Source organism: Podarcis erhardii, assembly GCF_964252035.2.
Source record: "Podarcis erhardii genome assembly, chromosome: 6".
Taxonomy (NCBI): Eukaryota; Metazoa; Chordata; class Lepidosauria; order Squamata; family Lacertidae; genus Podarcis; species Podarcis erhardii.
Window position 1 is genome coordinate 26,039,755 of NC_138510.1, and position 9,239 is coordinate 26,048,993.

Here is a 9,239-nt window from a genome sequence, read left to right on the forward strand (position 1 = left end):
GGGCCTTAGTGTGGGGGTACCTTCAATTTGGGTCTCCCCACTGTTACACATCAGAGAGGCACCATCTCTGACTTTTTGGCACATGTGGAAGTAGATATTTTGATCCCAGTTAGTATATTTAGTGGATTTGAAATTGTTTTTAACATATGCAATTGTTTTAAATATGCAACTGTATAACCCCCCCAAAAACCCTTTATAACAACTAATTTAAAAATATGCAATAGTTTTATTTATGTTTCTTTTAATTGTGTTGTGAAATTGCCTGAGAAAAAAGAAGAAGAAATAGTGTAAACTCTACAGACAAGATTCAGGACCAGCTCTCAATTCTTCACACACAGAGATTCTACCTTCTAGAAGTGTAGATATAAAAGTTTAAAAACAATATTCTTTATAAGGAAATTGATCCCTGCAGGCAGTAACTGCTATAATCTGGTAGTAAAGAGGAATGGAATTATAATTGCTATTGTTATTTATTTATATACTGTATGCTATATGTATTATATTCATATATTAATTAATATACTTAGGGGCAAAACCAGTTTACCAGTTATAATATCCATATGTAATTAAAATTCACAATGAAACAACTTCATCAAAACATTAAAAGCAGACCTAATTAAACTTTACAATAAAACAAGCTTGTTAAAAAGAATAGCAATTCAAACAGTTAAACAAGCAATTAACATTTGTTTATGTACTACTGAGAATGGTGGTGAAATCCCAAGGTCTTGCTGCTCGTATAGACACTTTCTACCACCTAGTGCTCTACAGCAAGTCAGGTTGGCAGTGGCAGAGCTTTTTTGCTCATCCTGATCCGTTGCAACTGGTCAGAGTCAGGTGTCACAAATTCCCTCTCTGCCCAGCTGGAGTATTTAGTTCCTTATATATGCTGTGTTAGACCTCAGGCATAAAAGCCAGTGGCAGAGTGCAAAGATACAATTCTCCTAACCCAACCTGCTACCCAGGGAAGCCTCAATGCAAGCCAGTCTATGACTTTTCATCTACCACCTCAAAGAAAAACATATCTAAGGCAGCAATCCAATATTGGTTTAACTGGTAGTAAGTCCCATGGAAGTCAATAGGACTTATTTCTGAGGTGATATGTATAGGTTTGCTCTGCTCGTTTAAATTTGTGGGATTTGGTTCTAGAAACAAGCACAGGATAAGTCAGGCCATGCAGCTAAGTAATATCTATACCAAGGGTCAGCAACCTTTTTCAGCTGTGGGCCGGTCCACTGTCCCTCAGATCATGTGGTGGGCCGGACTATATTTTGATTTTGACTATATTTTGATTTTAAAAAATGAATTCATATGCCCCACAAATAACCCATAGATGCATTTTAAATAAAAGGACACATTCTACTCAGGTAAAAACACCCTGATTCCCGAACTGTCCACAGGCCGGATTGAGAAGGCCATTGGGCCACATCCGGCCCCCGGGCCTTAGGTTGCCTACTCCTGATCTATACTGACTGGCAGAAATTTTCCACAGCTTGAGACAGCAGCCTCTCCCAGACCTATCTAAAGAAGCTGGGGATTCAAACTGGGGAACTTTTGCATGCAAAGGATGAGCTCTGTGTGAGCACAGATCATGCTGCGTGTTTTCTGAACAGAAAACATGTCTAAGCTGTGTTCAATTACTTTAAACAACAAATAACTGTTTGGGGCTATAAATTAGGTTGCACTTGGAGCGATTGTCCTTATCACCCCTCACAAGCATCATTAGTACTCCCTCCACCCCAAGCAAATTGTGACCCTAACACTGGGTATGATTAGACGATAAAAACAAACAGCAAACATTTCCTCTGGGTTACAGGCAGTCAAGTGGAGGAGGACTGAACTGGCTACCAGAAAAAATAATCTGGATGATGGGAGGTGATGGGACAGAAGTGGACAACGAGAAGGAAGTCAATCAAGCAGACAGCTTTCTCCCAGCCCATTAACATTTCTTCCCTGAAAATGTTGATCAGAAGACTACAGTTTCAATACAAATGACATTTGTGTCTAAGCAAGTAAACACGGCCACTGAACATCTAATCATTTATTGTTCAGAAAACGGTATTTTCAAAAACCATACATTGCCAAAATGCCCAGAGACTGTCAACAGAAATGCCATCAGCACATAATACCCTTTTTAGAAGAAGCAGCTCTGATTTGAAAAGCCTGGTTAAAGTACACATTTTAAACATGCCATTAGCCAATTGTTTGACCGTGCACACACCTCGACCAGGTGAAATCCATTCATGATTTTGACTTTTAAAGCAGCGCCAAGGTAACACAGTAAAAGATGGGAGGAAGGGAAGGAAGGAAGGGGATCTGGAAGTAAAGATTGATGGAGGCGGGGGAGAAATAACAGACAGCTCCAAAAGGTAAGGTGGAAGTAACAGCTACCGCATAGCCCTGTCCACACTATAAAGCTCAATTAAGTTTTTGCCACTTTAATTGCCATAACTTACCCCAAGGACTCCTGGGAATTAGAATCTGGCAAGTGTTTAGAATTCTGCTACAGAACCATCCCTCAGGATACAGAATGATGTTAATCTGGTTTTACCCTTTAAGTGTAAAATCAAAGTTGGACGGGGTCTTGTAGGCCACCTGATTCAATCCTTGCTTGCAACCAGAGCCAGAACATTCCCATAAGATGACCATTTTGTCTTGAACTTGCAGATGATGGTATTTGATTGACCCTCCCAGCTTCTTCAGTTAAGAAGCCTCTGAATGTCTTTCAAGGTTGTCGGTTGCATTGCTGAGCACCAGCGTAAGGCTGGCTGGCACACAGCCTCCTCCCATCAGTGCCAGAACCTTTTGTAAAATGCCATGCAATACCTATAAGCAGGTGTTTTGGAACCAGTCTGTCCTGCCCTGGGCAATGGAAATCAGAGTCCCTGTAATCCCTGGGCTAAGTAATTGGCTTGCTCTTAACAGCCCACGCCAAATACCAAGGGCAAGTGTCCAAATGCTATTAACACCTGTTTTGAGCTTCCTTGTGGCTGTCAACTTAGGAAAAATAAAAATAAAAAGTACGATGTCCTCTCTAACATTGCACTGAAGGGCTATTCAAAGGATCATTCTGATGCCTGCAGAAAGTGTAAATAAGTTGAATCGGGGGTTGGATAAACAATTTCCCCCCATTCTGAAGGAAACCTACAAGCTACTAGTCAGCTTTAAGTCTTGATTTATAGAAGCCATTCATAAGTTACCTAATAACATGACTGCCACTTCCCTGTGGCTGCATCTTGGAACATCCAAACAAAAGAATCGCATAAGAGGGTCTGATCATATGTCCAAAACAGTCCTGCACTTTGCAAGATGCTAGCACACTGACTTTGCTGCTTCTTAAACAATCATCCCATACAGCAATTTATCTAAATGTTAGGGGAACTGGTTTAGATTCAGAAGTAATGGAAGTGCAACCATGCAGTTCCAGTTAAAATATATGAATTGGACTCTGTGGTGTATTGGGGGAAAGCCAACAAAGAGGAGAAACTGCCAACCAGTGGTGTGGGTTTTCGGGGGGGGGGAATTATGATGCCCTAGAGCAAGGGTACCTATCATGGTACCCTCCAACTCCCAGCAGCCCCAATGGTCAGGGATTATGGGAGTCATAGGCCAGCAATATTTGGAAGGCACCTATCCTAGCGATGGAACTAATCTAGTGTATTTATTTTGCACTAATCTAGTGTATTTATTTTGCATGTATTTAGTCACTGAAGCTAAAACCCTTGAAGCCGCCAAGCTCCTTACAACTGCATTCACAACTGGCATCCATTCACTGGGGCTGAAGTACTTACAAAATAGAACACTTTCTGCAGAAAAACAAAGCATCACTGCTGCCAACCCAGAATGGCTCCCTCTGTCTAGGATTTGAGGCAGCTCTGGAGAAGAGACCATCAATGGGTCCTTTTAACCATGAAGGACAGAAAGTGCGAGATGCTCAAGCCAAGGGTCACAGCTTTGGATGCTGAAGGTTCTTGGTCATTGTTATACATTACTATAAAAGGTAAAGGTAAAGGACCCCTGACAGTAAAGTCCAGTCGTGAATGACTCTGGGGTTGCGGCGTGTGGTGTAGTGGTTAAGAGCGGTGGACTCGTAATCTGGTGAACCAGGTTCGATTCCCCGTTCCTCCACATGCAACTGCTGGGTGACCTTGGGCTAGTCACACTTCTCTGAAGTCACTCAGCCTCTCTCACCTCACGGAGTGTTTGTTGTGGGGGAGGAAGGGAAAAGGAGAGTGTTAGCTGCTTTGAGACTCCTTAGGGTAGTGATAAAGTAGGATATCAAGTCCAAATTCCTCCTCCTCCTCCTTCTTCACTGGCTGAGGGAGCTGACATTTGTCCACAGACAGTTTTTCTGGGTCATGTGGCCAGCATGACTTCTGGCGAACCAGAGCAGGTCACAGAAACACCGTTTACCTTCCCGTCGGAGTGGTACCTATTTATCTGCTTGCACTTTGACGTCCTTTCGAACTGCTAGGTTGGCAGGAGCTGGGACCAAACAATGGGAGCTCACCCCATTGCAGGGATTCGAACCGCCGACCTTCTGATCGGCAAGCCCTAAGCTCATTGGTTTAGACCACAGCGCCACCCGCGTCCTTTACATTACTATATTCATTGTCTACTATATTTTTTGTTGTATCAAAGGAACCTGATTTCTTATAGAAGGAAAAAGCATACAATTTAAAATTAAAATACTGTAGATCAAAATATTTAAAAACACTATTCCTCCACCGCAATCTCCCAGGAAGCCTGGAAAAGACTCCTCATTGACACGTCAGTTTAGTTAATACTGAGCTAGATCGGCCAATGGTCTGACTCAGTATAAAGAAGATTCCTATGCCCAGATAGCCCTCTACCCAGATGACTCATTCAATCAAGCCAAGTCACATGCGAAACACAAAACTTTTCTAAATGGCTCATTCAGAAATGCAGCATCTGGTCATCTCAACTGAGAACACCAACAATCCAACTGAAGATGAAAGTGAAGAGGAATGACCTTGTGGTGTCTTTGTTTGGAAGGTTCTCTCCAGCTTCATCAGTGGACTTCTAGATGGCATCAGGACCCTGGCAAATTTATCACCTTCCAGAGTGGGATGTTCCTTCGTAACTATCAGCAGCTAATCTGAGCTTCCTTGGATGACAAAAATAGCTGCCACATCTACATTAGACGCATCAGATTCCCTACTCCTGCTCTCGCTCTTCCCCATGTTGAAAATTTGTGTCCATCTTGTTAAACTGGATACACCAAACTAGCCTTAAATCTTCCTTATATATAAACAAACATGGCAGCACAGCTCCTGCAATCTTGCTTCCAAGGAGAATCAACGAGCAGCAAAAGCTGCTGCTGCAGAAATATATCAGGAAGTCTGTGTGCTGTGTAGCACAGCTACTTTACACCCACCTCAGCATGGTTTGTGTGAATGCATACTTGACATAGCTTGCCCTTCCTACACCAATGGAATTACATGCATGCTCTGCAGAAATCTCAGTGACCGAGGATCTCATTTCCCAGAGTGTTTGTAAGTAATACAAAAAGTCTGACCTCTCAACCCTCACCTACCTTCTGTGTTTTAAACCACTCCCTCATATTTACTCCCTTAAAAACCTTCACTCAACTGCATGCCTTTCTCAGGTTCATCATATGTTGTCTGCATTTGATAAGGACAACAAAAGGTTAGAATTGCTTTCCTTAAGATTTTCACATAGTGGCAGTTTTGGACACTGTGGATGGGTAGGAGATGTAGTTCCCCTACCTAAATTCTGACATGTTATCATTGCCAGGGACACCGTACCAACTGCCTTCTCTTGCATTTCCGAAACAGTTCAGTTATTCAACCACTCCAAGAGCACATAGGAATTTGGTACTGAATACAACTTTTTAAAGTGGTTTCCCCCCTGAACCATAACCACATTAACAAACGCTGCAGGGCTGATGTTCTTGTCACATTACCCACTTTCTTCTTTGAGTTCACACTTCTGCTTCAACTCACTGAAGCATCAACAAATTGGTGGACACACATTTCACCATAGTGTCCCATGCGCTAAAGACGGGATCAATGCTAGTGCTCCAGGTATCTGCAAATTTGTCTTTCACTTTAGGTCCTCTGCATGCTCTGTAATGCTGTGTCCTGTAAAACATGATACACCCTGAAAATTGTGTTTTTTGTTTACAAAAACAAAACCCTCCAAGAGATTAGTCATGAAGAACATAGGCTTGAAAGTATGTGACCAATATCTCTGTCACAGTAATACTGGTCCTAAAAGATCTACATTGGCTCCTCGTCCATTTCTGGGTACGATTCAAAGTGTTGGCGTTGACCTATGATGCCCTAAACCATAGGTAGGCAAACTAAGGCCAGGGGGCCGAATCCGGCCCAATCTCCTTCTAAATCCGGCCCGCGGATGGTCCTGGAATCAGTGTGTTTTTACGTGAGTAGAATGTGTCCTTTTATTTAAAATGCATCTCTGGGTTATTTGTGGTGCCTGCCTGGTGTTTTTACATGAGTAGAATGTGTGCTTTTATTTAAAATGAATCTCTGTGGGGCATAGGAATTCGTTCATCTTTTTTCCCCTTCAAAATATAGTCCGCCCCCCCCCCCAAGGTCTGAGGGACAGTGGACTGACCCCCTGCTGAAAAAGTTTGCTGACCCCTCCTCTAAACGTCTTCAGCCATGTATACCTGAAGGAATGTCTCCACCGCCATCATTCAGCCCAGACACTGAGCTCCAAGGGCCTTTGGACAGCTCCCTCACTGTGAGAAGTGAAGTTACAGGCAACCAGGCAGAGGGCCTTCTCGGTAGTGGCGCCTGCCTTGTGGGACACCCTCCCATCAGATGTCAAGGAAATAAACAACTATCTGACTTTTAGAAGACATCTTCCCTTATAGGGATGTTTTTAATGTCTGGTGTTTTACTGTGGTTTTATAATTGTTGGAAGCTGCCCAGAGTGGCTGGGGCAGCCCAGTCAGATGGGCGGCATATAAATAAACTATTGTAATAGTAATAGTAGTAGTAGTAGTAGTAGTACTAGTAGTAATTAGCTGATGACCCAGGCAATATGGGTTTTGGTAGCCTGTGTATGAACCTGTTCTAACCAACCAACACTGCATTTGTCACTTCAAGCCACAAATCCATTATACTCTCTAACCACCACTTGGCACTGTAAATAAGCACCCTTCTGTTTAAGCCCAAATTGAGACTTAGTTGTCTCAGTTGGCTATTTCCCCTATGTAACTGTGTGTGTGCAGGTGCGATACAGTCACCCCTGTGGAGTACAATCATCTGTAACTTACAAGTTCCCACACTTGCATGAACAGGGAAACTGGCGGGCCTGGTAATAATGCTTTTGGCCAAAAGTGTTATTCAGCGGTGAAGGGCACTGCCAGTTAGCTGGAAGCAAAACCTATAGAACCATGACTAATAGGAAATCTCTTACATTAATAATGTGTCTTTCAATTCCATAGCTCCCAATGCTCTTTGGATGCAATGATTTATAATTAAGAAGAAAGCAGCGTATTGCAGATCAAGAGAGCGGTGCGAGCTGACCAAAAGCCAAGCACTGATTTATGAGATGTGCTTTGAGATGAAGACTAAAGGAAGGCTTCTCAAGTGTACTTTCCTAAATCAAGGAGGAAAGCACCATTCCAGTTTTCCTAAAAGGACAAACCCTTTCAGGGGAAGGTTCCCTTCCCCTTTTACCAAGCATGCAGTTTTGAGAGGGGGAGTTCGCAAATGTTCACAACTGGTTCACATGTTGTTGGAGCAGCTGCAGCCCCAGGATTGCTAAAGCTGTGTGGGTGTAGATCTCATTAGTCTTCTGGTTGGAAGGACATTGGGAGCATCACTGTTATTAGCCATGACACTAAATGGAACCTCCAGAAGCAACAGCCCCCAGACAACAGATGCTGGAGGCTGTTGTCTTTATGCCCAGATAGCTAGTCGCTGTGGAAAGGAGGACACTGAACTAGATGAAACCTTTGGTCTGAAAGCAGGGGTCTTAAGATTCTGATCACACGCAGTTACTGTCCTACTGAGGCCACCGTGCTTCATCTGACACAGGAATCCTTTCGATATAAGAAAAAGCTGCACATGAATTTGTGAGGAGGGCAACCAAAATGGTCAAAGGCCTGGAAACGATGCCTTATGAGGAACGGCTAAGGGAGCTGGGCATGTTTAGCCTGGAGAAGAGGAGGTTAAGGGGTGATATGATAGCCATGTTCAAATATATAAAAGGATGTCACATAGAGGAGGGAGAAAGGTTGTTTTCTGCTGCTCCAGAGAAGCGGACACAGAGCAATGGTTCCAAACTACAAGAAAAAAGATTCCACCTAAACATTAGTTCCAGTTACAGATAGGTAGCCGTGTTGGTCTGCCATAGTCAAAACAAAATAAAAAAATTCCTTCCAGTAGCACCTTAAAGACCAACTAAGTTAGTTCTTGGTATGAGCTTTCGTGTGCATGCACACTTCTTCAGATACATTTCGTGTGCATGCACACTTCTTCAGATACAGTATCTGAAGAAGTGTGCATGCACACGAAAGCTCATACCAAGAACTAACTTAGTTGGTCTTTAAGGTGCTACTGGAAGGAATTTTTTTATTTTGTTTTTACCTAAACATTAGGAGGGACTTCCTGACAGTGAGAGCTGTTCGACAGTGGAATTTGCTGCCAAGGAGTGTGGTGGAGTCTCCTTCTTTGGAGGTCTTTAAGCAGAGGCTTGATGGTCATATGTCAGGAGTATTCTGATGGTGTTTCCTGCTTGGCAGGGGGTTGGACTCGATGGCCCTTGTGGTCTCTTCCAACTCTATGATTCTATGAGATTGATGGGTGATGTGTCTCAGAGCAGTGACTCTAAACTTCAAGCTGTTGTCTTGACACAGTGGGTGTCAAGGGCTGCTGCTGCTGCTTTAAATCTCCTTCCAAATAATAAAACTAGCATGTTGTGAAAAATTATCACTTTAATTTTCCTGCTCTAGCACGTAGTATTAAAAAAAAAAGTGTGGGCAAAAAGTATATCAGGATTTGCAGTAGATCAGGAAGGATTTCCAATGCTGATTTGTGTAACAACACCAAAATGACTTCCTACCCTCAATTAGACAGATGAAATGAAGAAAACTTTCAGGGACCAGGAATAGATTTTAATGTAGACTGCAAGTGTCCTAGTCCTGTGCAGCCAGCCATGGCAGAGCTCAGTGGAGGGAGAAGTGAGCCAACCAGCTGAGTCTCAGGGGGGTACTTGCCTGG